Source organism: Mauremys mutica, chromosome 18 (assembly GCF_020497125.1).
Source record: "Mauremys mutica isolate MM-2020 ecotype Southern chromosome 18, ASM2049712v1, whole genome shotgun sequence".
NCBI lineage: Eukaryota > Metazoa > Chordata > Testudines > Geoemydidae > Mauremys > Mauremys mutica.
Window position 1 is genome coordinate 18116787 of NC_059089.1, and position 14079 is coordinate 18130865.

The 14079-nt window shown below is 50.3% G+C and overlaps 1 protein-coding gene across 2 annotated transcripts in view; it reads left to right on the plus strand.

Annotated features, from left to right (window-relative positions):
• The window catches only part of NCS1 (neuronal calcium sensor 1), a 92377-nt gene extending 81890 nt beyond the window's left edge, over window positions 1-10487 (plus strand). Inside the window, exon 8 of one of the 2 annotated variants that reach the window (XM_044992970.1) lies at window positions 5927-10487. The gene's annotated coding sequence lies outside the window, so the exon portion shown is untranslated. Of the gene's footprint in view, window positions 1-2824; window positions 5236-5926 lie in introns of those variants that run through there. The other variant, XM_044992969.1, reaches the window with a different exon arrangement.
• Window positions 10488-14079: the final 3592 nt, after the last annotated feature.

Here is a 14079-nt window from a genome sequence, read left to right on the forward strand (position 1 = left end):
TTTCAGTTGCTTATAACTTTGCCAGGAATTGATCAGGAGTTTCAGGGACTAAGCAGGACTTTCCCTACATAAGAGCGGCCAGACTGGGTCAGACCAATGGTCCACCGAGCCCAGTATCCTGTCTTCCGACAGTGGCCAATGCTAGATGCTTCCAAGGGAATGAACAGAACAGGGCAATCGTTAAGTGATTGGATGGTCATCCAGTCCCAGCATCTGGAACAATTGCTCCTCATGGTGCTGGCGTCTGTTGTGGTGCCGGGCCCAGGAGCTGAGAGTGGGCAGACAGTCGCTTCTGTGCTGTCAATGCTAGAACATAAGAATGGCCATACTGGGTCAGACCAATGGTCCGTCTAGCCCTGCGTCCTGTATTCTGACAATGACCGGTGCTTCAGCGGGAATGGATAGAACAGGGCAATTTCAAGTGATCCATCCCCTGCCATCCAGTCCTAGATTGTGGTAACTGGAGGTTTGGGGACAGCTTGAGCATGGGGTTGTGTCCCTACCCATCTTGGCTCAGAGCCATTGATGGATCTATCCTCCATGAACTTACTAATTCTTCTGTGAACCCAGTTATACTTTTGTGCGTCACAACATCCCCTGGCAGTGAGTTCCACAGGTTGACTGTGCGTTGTGTGGAGAAGGACTCCCCTGTATTTGGGCCCAGGTAGCATGGAGCAGCAGGAAGAAGCAGCCCCATTAGAATGCAGAGGGGTGAGGAATAGGGAGGAGGGAAAAGAGGGAACAGGAGCCAGAAGGTAAAGGAAAGCAGAGGAAGAAGTGGACAATGCAGTCCGGGCTATTCCTCAAGCATTGTGAGGTGCCCCAGGAATGAGTGGTCTCTGTCGGGGAAAGTTTGGCAGCATCCAGAGAATGGAGTGAGATGGACCAAAGCCCAGGAGGTCACCCCGGTGTCCCTGTCAGGATGGTGCTAGGATTCCAGCCAGGGGCTCAGAGGAGCCTCCTCTAGCACATCTCAGTTCTCTTTGGCTGTGGAATAGTACCCTGAAGATTTGAGCATCCTAGCACGTAGAGACCATGCTAATAGCCCTAGAAAAACCCATGGCGTCACTTGGGACTTTGAAACTAGGCTGGGGTAAAGTTTGGGGATTGCACTGGAAGGAGCAGTCCTGCACTGCCAGGAAGATAGGGCAGATATGAGGTCCAAGGTCGTCTCCGTCTCTGACCCTTACAATTCCATAATTCAAGCCACACGCTGATGCAGCATGAGAGCTGAGCAAAACCTGTGTTGGGTTCATTTTATTTTTGTACCACTTTACCAGGCTGGTTCTTATTTTGCCACATCTGGGGTGGGTGGGGAGAGAGCTCAGACCCAGATTTGGGGAGGGATCTCCAAGAAATGATGCTGAATTCAGCCCATCTCTACATAACATGCCCTCTTCCTTGCTGCTTTTCAAGCAGGGGCATGTTATTGGAATGGGGTGACCGGCACTAATTCAATTGGCGGAAGCTGCAGATGCTGCCTTCCCTCTGCATTATGTTCTCCTCTGAGCCCTATCTCTGCCTCTTTCCATCTGTGCTTGGCTGTTTTTAAGGCGGTATGTAGCAAACTCTAGTGGTGAACATGCACAAAGGAAAATGCCGTATTGTCAGAAGGGAGCTGGTCGGGAATGCAGGGCAAGCTCCGACAGGGGGCCCGATGGGGCCCTGAGCTCAGAAAGCTGCTCTTCAGGGCTTTGTGTGCAGTGGTGCAAAGAAGAAACTAAGCTGGAGAAGCCAGAGGCTGGGAGGGAGGAGAAGACAAACTCTTCAGTGAGTTACTGGGGGACGAGCAGTTGTTAGACTTGGATCTAGTTGGTTCCAAACTCCCCTCTTGGGAGCTTTATAATTCCTACCACCCGCCGGGGGAGTCGATTCCTTCCTACGACCTTGGGGGACAATTGCAAACACGCTTTCTGATTTTCAGGCATCCACAAGGACTGTTGTACACGACGATACAGTAAAACCTGCCTCGCTGTAAAGGGTTTTAAACCAGCAGGGTCTGTGGTGTGACTCACACAGGAGCCGCGATGGAAGAGCCCCAGAGGCAGCTTTCAAAATGTGGGGCTTGTGTGCTAAGCGTCGGTAGCCCAGCTGGCAGGGTGTAATATTGAATAGCCCCCGCACATCAATATTCTGCAGCATTAATCAGATGGGTTATTATTGAATTGTATCTGTGTATTGTGGGAGCACACAGGGGCTGCCCCAAAGAGCGCACATGAAGAAATGTCTCCGAAATTTAGAATTACGACAGAAAATGGGGGGGTGGGAACCATCAGCATTTTCACCCGGACATTCCTCCTTCTCCTCCTTGGACTTCTTCAGATTTCATAACTTGGATGATGTTTCCCATTTTTGAAACGTTAAGGCTCCAGAAATGGGGGGTGGGGGGCGGAAGACATTTCAAAAGGAGGCAGCTCAACTAGCTGAACATTGCCAATAGCAGGCATTCAGAAACTGGTGAGGTCCTAACAGACCATGAGACTGGCTAATAAACCAGGAGATTTAAAAAAAGAATAAACCTGAGGTTCTGGAGTTGGAGCCTTGGATGTGTGTGGGGGCGTGTCATATTTCCAAACTTTTCTCCACAGCCAGGATGGTGAGAAACATCCTTTCGATTTTCAGTGAAAGCATAGAGTCTCACAAGAATCACCTGACTCCAGGAGCTGGGTCCTTAAGAAAAAAACCAAAAGATGGCAGGACTTGCAATAAAATGACACGAGTTGGCAACCCTGACTTATCAATACATTTCTTCTTTTCTCTAGTTTTGTTGATTTAAACACAGGTTGACTTGCTTTCTCCTCTTCTTCCCCCACTTCTCTTTCAGTTGCCTGGGGGAAGATTCTTTCTGTGCCATCAGACCACCTCAGTAAAGAAGCTTGCCTGTCCCTCTCCAGCCTTCCTTTATGTTACACGAACAAGGGAGGCGCTTGAAGTGTGAGGTCATCCCCCGCACCCACTCTGCACTCTGAATTAACCGTGTCCATTTGCCAACTTCCGCTTTCTCAACAACAACAACAAAAACAAGGGGAAAAAAAAAAGAAGAAAAAAGAAAGGAAAAAAATAGAAAAAGAAAAAGCAGCGAATTTTTCAGCCTCTGGGGGTGGAAGGGATCGTGCATCGCTGTGTGGAGACCCCTCCCGCCTCTCGCTTTTACTTAGTAGATTTTTTTTTGGAACGGACTAAAAACACCGACAAATATTTGACATTGTTTTCCTAGAAAAGCGCAGCATGAAGAAGGAGCCAAAAGGTATTGCTGAGGTCTTGGAACGGGCGGCTGCGGCACGCCCTCCGAGTGCTTGATCGCCATCGGCTTCTGCTTCGTCGGCGGGGGCGGGGACGAGGGGATGGACGCTAAAAGGCAATAGGAAATGAAAGTTCCACATCCCCTGCGTTTCCAGCAGCAGCCCAGCCCGCGTCGCTAGGGAGAGCTGTATAGTTTTTGTGATACAGTATTGTGCTTTTTGGGGGGGTTTTTGGATGGAAAAAGTGAGGCTGTTGTGACTATGCCTCTCTCTGTTATCGATATCTTTATTTATTTGTTGTAACCGTTGCTGCTGTGTTTAGTCTTTCGTGTGTTGAAACACCTAGGTGATAAAAGTTGCAAGGTTTACACACTATGGCAGGGGGAGGTAGCCTGCGATAGCAATTAAGCCAAAAATATCCTCCCCCCCCCACCTCCCCCCATATACTGTGCTTTGTCGGCTGGTTGATGTTTTACGGGGATAATCTAACCCCCTTCTCCTTATTCCCACGCCTCTAGTCCCTGCACCCTGCCCTCCCTCCTTGTCTTTAGAAACTCAGCTACTACCCCTGACAAATCCCAAGGCTGGGACTGAATGCTCTCTTCCTCTCAACAAGTTGTATTTCTGTTGCCCTTCTGCATTCATTTTGCCATCTTGCCTTTGTGTAAAGCAGAATGACGAAATATACAGTATCCAGACATTTTTCTGCATGAAAAGTATTAATGGGGCCAATATTGTTTGAGCTTTAAAATGACCCTTCTTTTTGGGAAATCCTGGCACTGTCGTGTATCTGTCTTGCTGGGCGGATGGGGAGTTAGAAAAATGGAACTGGATTAACTCCTTGCTAAGCCTCCAGGAGGTTGGGAGCCTGGAGTCCCTGTGGGCTGAGAACAGAGATGGTTGATTGTACAGTGTAACGGTTTTGAAAAGAACCAGCCGGTCAGTGGAGCTTAGGAGAGTTGTCTAAGCAAACTACACTTCATAGCTGTTTAAGGCAAAACCCAAAGCCTTGATGCTGTCCAGAGCTAGACAGGGCTGCTTAGTGTCCTGGAGAAGGAGGAGGAAGAATGGCTACAGCCTCTTCGCGTTTTGCTACGTTTGCTCTCATTTGTGCTCCTGAGTTTTGCTCTTTGGGCCGTGCATTGAGAGAGAGCTAGAGAAGCCTTGTTCAGTGGGTCACGTCCATTCCTATGGTTCCCAGTTTGGGTCACAAAGATGGACTTGGGCTTTGATAAACAGGAAAACAATCAACAAAACAAATCCGGCCTTGCCCCCTTCCCCATTTCTGCTTGGTCTGTCTCCACCTTTGGGCGAAATGAAATAGCAGAATAGACGCACAGTAGCAAAGGCACCAGAGACTAGGGCAGGCACTAGCCACGGTTCCTTTGTCTGACGGGGCTGGAGCGGAAAGCCTCCTGCAGCTGTCCCTAGGAAGGTTTGTGGGGTGCCTGTACACAGAACAATTGGCAAGTGCACCACAAACATTGGAGACCGTCGCCTTTCCACCCACGTTTTTGGTCACACACCCAGAGGTTGGTGCATTCCCCTGTTGTGCTAGCTAGCCGCAGCGTTTCTAAGGTGCCGATCACCTTGGGATCCAAACACCAAGCATTGTCCTGCTTCAGACTGTGTGTAACAAGAACAGCTGCAGAGTAATGGATTGGGAGGCAGGAGGAAGAATCTGCTCTTGGGATCTCCCAGACAATACTTCAGACCTGTGAGAAGGGCAGTGACTCCATCCTTCAGAGCCGTAATCACTTTTTCTGGATATAAATCCCAGTGACTGTGCCAAGCACTGCTTCCCTTCCTTCTTTCCTCTCCCACCATATCCCTACAGTGTAACCAGTGCAAGCTGTGCTTTGCCAGAGAGGATATACAGCCCGGGTGACCCAGATTTGGCACTCGAATGCCTGCAGGGTGCTGAATGTGAGTGCCTCTTTGCACAGGTGCAGATATCCATAGGAGGGATGTCTCCTCCAGGGGCGGCTCCAGACCCCAGCACGCCAAGCGCGTGCTTGGGGCGGCATGCCGTGGGGGGCGCTCTGCCGGTCGCCGGGAGGGCGGCAGGCGGCTCCGGTGGACCTTCCGCAGGCGTCCCTGTGGAGGTTCCGCTGGTCCCGCGGCTCTGGTGGACCTCACGCAGGCGTGCCTGCAGAGGGTCCGCTGGTCCCGCGCGGCTTCGGTGGAGCTGCGGGACCAGGGGACCCTCTGCAGGCACGCCTGCGGGAGGTCCACCGGAGCCGCGGGACCAGCGACCAGCAGAGCGCCCCCCGCGGCATGCCGCCCTGCCTGGGGCGGCGAAATGTCTAGAGCCGCCCCTGGTCTCCTGTCTCCGTAGTTGGGCAGACTTCGAGATCATCCACACACCAGAGCTGCATAGATTTGAAACATGAACTCCAGCTCCAAAAACAGCTGACTTCAGTCCCTGGAACTAAAGAAGAAATGCCCATTAGCTGTCACCAGCATTGAGGCTTCTCTTCTGCGTAGGCTGCACTAGGGGCGATATGGGGGACACACAGTCGAGTAAGATCTGATTCCGTCCAGCCGTGACACATTTGCACTAGCTTGTACATAACACTGGCTTTCTTCCAGTACTTTGCATCCCATGTTCAGTCCTCCATGTGTCACAGAGCACAGATGTTTTAGGATGGCAGCTGCCCCTCAATCACTGCTTGCTATTGCAGGTTATGGCGATACCCGGGTCATGGAAGCACAAGAGTTTTTGGCCTATCACAAGCTGTGGAAACCAGGAAGGCTTTTCTCCCCAGTCTGTGTCCTCTCTTTACCACCACGCAGTTACGGTGGAAGTTCTCCGAATCCTGTTCCAGAGGAAAGAAGAGTCAGCAGGTATTGTAACTTTCTGGAGCACAGCCTGCTTCCTTTTCTTTTGGTGTGAAACGAGAGGGCAGTGCTCTACCCTCACTCTCATCAGTGTGAGCAACTGCATCTGCCCTGCATTTTGCATTTAATACCCCAGTAGCTTTTCTTTGGGTGGGGCTGGAAGTTATTTCTCATTGTATGGTTATCATGACGTCCTTCATCCTTCCCAGCGAGGTCACCCACGCTTTCCAGAGCAATATTTTCAGCTACTGGGTCACAAATGTAGCTGGTATAAATCACTCCACTGACTTCCATGGAGCAACTCAGATCGACAGCAGCTTGAGGACTGATCCCTGATGTGTGGGCAGCATCGGGTGGGAGGCCTCCTGGCCCACAGAACACCAAGCCGGAAGGCATGGGCTGTGATCAGCACATTGAAGCTGTCTGCAGTAGCCTCAGCCAGCCCAAGGTCCAACCAGCAAATCCAGGATTTTAAACAGCAGAGGTGGCAGTGGGGGGAGAATTAACTCCAGGTGAACCGTACGTGTCAATGTTGGCACCAAGGCTGGGATTTTCAAATCCATTGGCACCGAACTCCTAATTCCCAACCCTAGTGCAGAGTGGCCATCTATCTATGGTGGCTATTTATTCCCCACCCCCTGAGCCAGCACTAGTAAAGAGCTCTCGTTTTGTCCTGTGGCTGTGTTCCATTGGTAACAATCACACAGAGCACCCAAACGCCATCCCCTTCCACCCGTTTCTCTCACGGGTATCGGAAAAGCACAAAGTGTGGGAAGCAGCATGATCTATTTTGTTGCTTGTTAAGCTGGGCTGCCAGAGCTTGATTTGTGTGCGCATCCGGCTTGCGTCCGTCCAGACGGAACTGAAGGCTTTGTAAAGACCTTGGTCAATATGCTGCGTAACAGACCCAGCTCCAGATCTAGCTTGAGGGCTTGGGGATGACTCATGCATTAGCAGGTCGAGAGAGAGAGATTTTCGGGGGAGGACCACAAAACTGCATATTTTTGTTCCCCTCAAAGGCACCAGTCATGCAGTGAGGCCGGAGACTGTCCACTGATGGGTTGCGAATCCCATGGAGTGCTTAGCTTGGCTTGAAAATGTGGTAGAAAAGTCAGTTTCCCCTCTTGTTCTATTCACCAGGTAGGCTGCATATTCTGGATCAGCTCTACAATAAGTGATTCCGCCAGATAGAGGCCTCGAGCCAGAAAAGCACATGCTTAGGTCCACCTTTATTCAGGAAATCACTTAAGCGTGTGCTTAATTTTCATTCCTAAATAGAGATGAGTCCCTGGATTGGGGCTTGAATGATTTCTGTCATTACTTAAAATAATATCCAGCCTCTTCAATGACTCCTGATCCTGAAAGCCCCATGGGTGGAATGTTCTGAAACCAACCTGGTTCCCTTAGGAAATGATCCTGTATGAGAAGATGCATATTGTACAGAAACAGCATCAAGACACTGCAGTTCTGTATGGTGAGAGGTTTTGTCTTGGGGCTTTGACTAGGGGCTACTGGGGGATTGTTTTGTAAGGTGGGACCCACTGACTGTGACACTTCTTGAGGAGACTTGATCAGCCTTAGGAAAACTCACCAAGCAACTGCTGCGTTTTATGGCAGGACAAATTCTGACCTCATAGGGACTCATCCTGATCCCACTAAAATCAATGGACCAGATCTTCAGCTGGTGTAGAGTCAGTGGCTCCATTGATGTTGATGGAGCTATTCCAGTTTATACCAGCTGAGGTCTGACCCACTGTGACTTTTGCATTGACTTCAAGAGGAGCAGGACCATAATGTGAATGTGTTAGAGCCCTTGCGATAAGGGATTTGAAGGTGTTGGAGGGCCCTGAGCTTTTCCTGGGTGCTGCTGGCTCTTTTGGGAAGCTTTGCTTGAAATAAAGAAAGCGAGACAAGGAATTGAACTCATTTACCATGTTCTCTTTAAGGGCACACAAGTTGTTTTCACACTCAAGAGCAAGGCCTTTCTCCCTTTGCAGCTGGGAGTTGGCTGGCTCCTGCTTTTCCCTACAATCTGATATGTTACAGGATGGATGGGTGCAGAATGGACCAGACCACCCCGGTGGTTCCAAGGGAAACTCAATTCCCCTGCTGCTTTGTGGCCAGAATGCCCTCATTTTGGTAGCTCTCTGCGGTGCCGCCTGGCTCACCATTTCTTCCCCCCAGGCTGGTCACCCTAATACCGACTGGCATTTAAGGTGAATGTGACACTTCCGTAACTTCCCCTGCTGATAAATAACTAACCGCACAAAGTTTATAACAGTATCCAGGCGAGTGTGAATGTATTTGTTCTGGCACTTTCCTTGGAAAGGCTTTTAAGTTTGGCAGAGGGTTTTCATCATCCAGTTCACTGTATGAAGGAGCCACCGTACTTCAAGGGACACTCTGTAATCAGTCCGGCTCACACAGAACTGTTTTTTAACAAAGAGATTGTCTTTGCCAGATTTTCAGTAGCAGCAGCCGTCTCTAGCTCAACCTCTGGTCTGGGAGCTGCAGAGAGCCTCGGTAACTAGCACTCTCGAGTAAGCAAGGAATCTCAGGTTTCAGCGAAACGCTTTTATGTAACCATCGGCAACATGGGGGATGCTACCGGATTCAGTGTCTTACTCGGAGAAGCTCCAGGCTCTTTCCATTGCCATGTCTCTCTCTCCAGCTTCCTTCCTGTGAGCTACTAAAAAGCCCAAAAGACGGTAGTGGGTCCCACTGCCACACACAGCTAAGGGAGTAAGCGGAACGGAGCCTTGGGCCTAGGAAAGACAGCTGTGTTTGTCAGGGCGAGTGAGTCCAGATGGGGCAGGAGAGAAGTGTTGGGTTTGAGCTCATGAGGGCTTCAACTGGTAGGGAGCGCGGAAGAGAAACGTACCGCCCAGCAACACCCAAGCTCTGGCTGTTCCAGTCCACCCCGCCTCCCCTAGAGCTGCACCTGAGGTCTTCGCCACAGCCCTTCCTGACCATCAGTGAAAGATGACTTCTGCTCGGCAATTTTTGCTGACCCTCTGGGTGGTCGCCAACTGCCGCCTTCAGGACGGTGCAGTTCCCTAGCCCAGGGTCATTGTCAGACCCCTCTGTTCTTTTAATATTTGCAAATTAAAAACAGAAGAGTTTTTGAGTGAATAAAAAGCTTTGGTTGATTAATAAAGAGCCTGTTTAATCTTCTCTTTTGTAACAGTGTACGTTTTCCCTTGTGGACAGGCAAGTCTGTTGCTGGAGCCAGACGTTACCTGCAAGGCTGTTTGAGAACTCAGCAACAGTGTATTTTCTCCCTGAGGGGCAGCGTGTTCCAGTGGGGAGGGTACGAGGCTGGAACTGGTGAGACCTGGATGCTAGTTGTGCCTCAACTCTTGACTCACTGAGTGGCTTTGGGCAAGTCACGTAGCCCAAACTTTTCAAACGTGGCCAATGATTTTGGGAGCCTGACTTTGAGATGCCTTCAGCCTTGTTTTCAGAAGTGCTGAGCATCCACCCCTCCAGCAGAAAGCCACGGGACCTGCAGCTTCTCAGCACCCCTGAAAATAAGACAAAAGGCATCTCACCTGAGAAAACGTTGGCCTTAACCTCTCTGTGCCTCAGTTTCCCATCTGTAAAATGGGGTTGACACCTACCCAGTCTTGTAAAGTGCTTTGAGATCTACATATAAAAATGCTGTCGGAGCGCTAAGTATTATGTGACTTATTTATTATTAGTGAATCGATTTTGCACGGGCTCCAGAAAATGAAACACAAAGGAACCATGAGTAACGGGGAAATCACTTCCTCCTGGTTTTGGAATATTCAGTTTATTTCACCAAGTCATGACCTTTTAAAAAAATATCTGGGTCATTATTAAAAAACAACAACGGCAACTGATGTATTTGTTTTTGTGATGTTTTCTGCTCAACATTTCCCGAAATGTTCCTGGACTAAAGAGAGAAGAGTGGTGCAGCTGTGACGTTTGAAAAAACAACCAGTACTAGAGTCTGCGGTGCATGGCCAGCCTCTGATAACTTGCTTTCTGGCACTAGATGTTATCTGTCACTGTCAGTGTTGCATAGATTAAAATGCGGGATCTGTACTTTTCTTTTGTTTTCTTTTTCCATTTGTGTGATAACTCTTGCCGTTTTATATCACCTTTCCCTGTAGCTCTGGGTCTTGTCTGGGCTTGGCTGTTTCCTCCAGAAGGAAAAAAAATTGCAATTCTGGGGGCAAAGTCTGACCAATAATAATAAGTTTCCATCATACAAGACAGAAGGAGAGGGAGACGTGAAGGTTTTTTCCTCTTGACTAGTCATTTAATTACAATGATCTGTAGCACAGGCAAAAGCAGCTATATACAGCTATTCCCTTGTGAGGGGTTATAGCCAAACTTGTTATTTCATTTTTGATGGCCTTTGAGAAGTGTTTTAGAGCTGGGCCGCTATTCCACAAACCTCCCGTGGGCCATATTCTGAACGGGGCTCAAGACTTGCATTGAGCTTCATTGGAAGGTGCAGCCACCTGCAGGTAGAACCGACGTCCAGTGTGCTGGTCTTGAGGGCATGGCATCCTGCAGCTTGTTAATCAGTTGAAGAAGCAGAGGACAAAGAAATGGGCCCAATACTCTGCTGATTTAAATGGGTGAAGTTGCATAGGCAGCAGTGGAATTGCACCCATTTACACCAGAGGAGAATTTGGTCCAGGCCAGAAAATGAGTAGAGCTCCCATTCCATGGAACAGGCGTATTCAGCGTGAGATGAAATGTTTCAACGTGAGAGCAAGGCAAGGAGAGTTGGCTGGTTGCCCATTGCAGTCAGCATGTTGAGTTCACCCTGGAATGTCTGTGAGCAAATCTGCACTGACACAAACTGCATGTCACCTGAGTGGAGAGTAAGGAGATAGCTTAGATCCTAGACCCCAGGAAAACTGCCTTTCCAATGGTGTGTGATGCAGCCTTCAATTCCCAGTACTCCTTGAGACATTCAAAGCTGCCATCTACACATAGATTCAGAATTCTATAGGTGCCACCATAGATACACCTAGGTCGTTGTGATAGCATCTGGGACTGGGTGGACCAGCTAGCCAGCCACTGGATAAGGAGTAAAGCTGTGTGTGGATTGCAAAGCACAGTCTGCAGGACAAATAGAACAGACAGCGGTAGCCTGGGGTGAGGCCTGAGCTGTGAGAGGATAATTGTCTCTCCACAGACGGCAAACAGGGGAGAACCACTTGGTTTAGTTAGGAAAGGTCAAACCTGGGGGAGGCGCAATTAGCAGGTAAAAGCAGAATGACCTGGAGGGTGAAGAAGGATTTATTCACGTCTGCTTCCTTGTCAGCCCCCGCTCTGATCTGCAGGAATTGTCCATTCTCTCCCTCCCTGCTGCTAAGGAAATCAAAAGTCCCAAGTCCTTTTGATTCCATTTTTTTTAAAGTCGGTTTTAGCAATGGAGCAGGGAATCCGTTTTCGCACGTAGGTCAGTTTTAAGAAGCCGGTTATAACCTGCGTCCGCCTGAGCTGGCTACACAAATGACCCTAGAGCAGTGACTGCTTCAGTATTTGCCTGCTGAGATTTCCTGCCCTAGTGAGGACCTCACAAGGCAAGGGGGCAGGGAGAGAGGGGGCCTGCAGAGGTAATTTGCACACAGGGACATTAGTCAAACTAAGCCAAAGCCATAAGGAAATCCCCTTTCTGAATGCAGTGAAGGTGAAATTCTGCCCCGTGCCCAGGGCTCCCGCGAGGCACTTAAAGGTCTTTGGGCTTGATTTCAACGGAGTTAGGAGCTTAAATACCATTGAGGGTCTGGGCCTTGGGGTCTTTATGTGGGGTTAAAGTGATGAATAAGGGCTTGCCTGGGCCTTCCACAGTGGGATGAATTTCACCCTTAAGAAACTGTCATTGTGTGACTGTTAGGGCATTTTTGAGGACCTGATTCTGCCTCATTGAAGCTTTGCCATCGATTTCAGAGACCACCAGATCCAGCCCCACCGGGACATAGCAAAGCTTCCATTTCCTCCTCTCTCTCTTTCTGTTCCGCAGAGCCTCTGTCTGCCCCTTGCTCTGTGTCCTCACCCGCAATCAGCAGAGCTCTTGGCTAAGAAACAACAGCTTCTGCAAAGAGCCCCATTTGTAAAGCCCAGGCCCTGTGTGTGTGTCTGCGCTGGTGTCACTCCCTTCGGTTTGGCTTGCATGCACCCTAATTGCCTTGTCTTTTAAATCTTGAGCTCAATTCAAAAACAAAACCAAAACCCCAGAACGTTGTGAGAGTCGAAATAAACGCTTAATGGCAGTAACAAAGCGCACGTGGTCTGTGGTGCACTGCAAAGCCGGGTACGTGAACTACGGAGAGAGTCTCTACCTAGGAACATACGCGCTGTACACATACGAACAACAGACTGAAGAGGAAGGCGTGAACTGGCCCCACTGAAGTCAATGGCAAAATTCCCTTTGGCTCCAATGGGGCCAGGATTTCACCCAAGAAGAGGAGCCCTTGTATTGTCTTGTTCTGTAACTGTTGCCATTAGCTGTGTAGTTAGGTTGAGCCAGGCCCTGGGAATCTGTTTGTCCCTCAAGTTTATTGGTTTAGGGCAGGATTCTTCTACCTCCGCTTTGGAGCCAAGTATGATTCCTATAAACACTCTGAGCAGCCCATTGTGCCACACCCGGCTACTGGTGGGACTCTCCAGGCAGGCAGGTGTTCTCCATAACAAGTAAAAGGCATCACAGTCTGGCTCTGCGGAGACGCACCTTACCCCACAACTATTCCACTGAATTCAGTTTGGCTCAAAGCCTGGTCTGCAGGATCACATGGAGGTTCTGCTGTGAGCTTGTCTCGTAATGAGCTCCATGAAAGGCCAGTATCTCCGTCAACTTCCTCCCGTGCTGGGAAATCCCTGGGACTTCCCCCTGGAGTAAGGCTCTACTTGGCCTGAGGAGGGGTGACAGAATTGGCCAACAGTTGTTGGAAATCTTGGCTGCGACAAGCACTGGCTTGCCTTGCCAGCAGCCTGCTTCACGCAGCCCCATTGTTGGGCCTGGCTGTTGGTAAGAGGGAGCTCCTGCCAGGGTTGTCTGGTTCCCAGGGGCGAGTCAGGGGAGCGGTGCGGCTGCGTGCGGTGGAAGATGCTTTGTTGCTGAAGGAGCCTGGAAGAATGCTGGGACCTGGACACCGCCAGGGAGGGACGTTCCAGCTCTTTACACGGTGAGATGAAGGATGGAACGTGGAGAGAGGACCTGGTTCGCAACACCCGCTTTGAGGAAACCCCTTTGGGACGTGAATGGACAGGTAAAGGCAACCCCAGGAAACCTCCCAAAGGGCAAGCCAGGGTGGTTTGTGTAGCACAAGCCCCACAGGCGCCGATTTTTCATTATGCCGGGGGGGCTCAATCCCTGGTTTTGCCCTGCCTCCACTCCACCCCTTCCATCAATGCCACACGCCCGCCCCTGCTCCACCCCCACCGCGCCTCTTCCCACCCCCGCGTCCTCACTCCTCCCCCTTCCCTCGCCAGACTCCTGCATGCCATGAAACAGCTGATTGCAGTGGGCGGGAGGCGCAGGGAGGGAGGTGGAGGCACTGCTGGTGAGCAGGAAGCACTGGGGGGAAGGGAAGGTGCTGAGAGGGGGGCTGCCGGTGGGTGCTCAGCACCCACCATTTTTTCCCCAGGGGTGCTTCAGCCCCAGAGCACTCACGGCGTCAGCGCCTATGACAAGCCCAACACAAGGTTTTCCAGGACAATGAGCTAAACAGGGTCTGCTGAGGATCAGGCCATAGATGGCGCCAAATGTCCGAGGAAGTGAGCCTCTCCAAATAAGAAACACGCACTGCTTATATATGACAGGCCATTGGTCTCTCCAGGCTGGGGACTTGACCACGTGCTTTGCAATACATTTGGGTGCGGGCAGCCATATTAGGTCAGTAGAGAGACCCTAAAAGAACGAGTCCCTGTAAATTCTCCCCATTCATACATTAATCAGGCTGGTGGCTCATCCAGCTGCATCTGTTTCTTTCTGTGCCTTGTGCTCAAACTC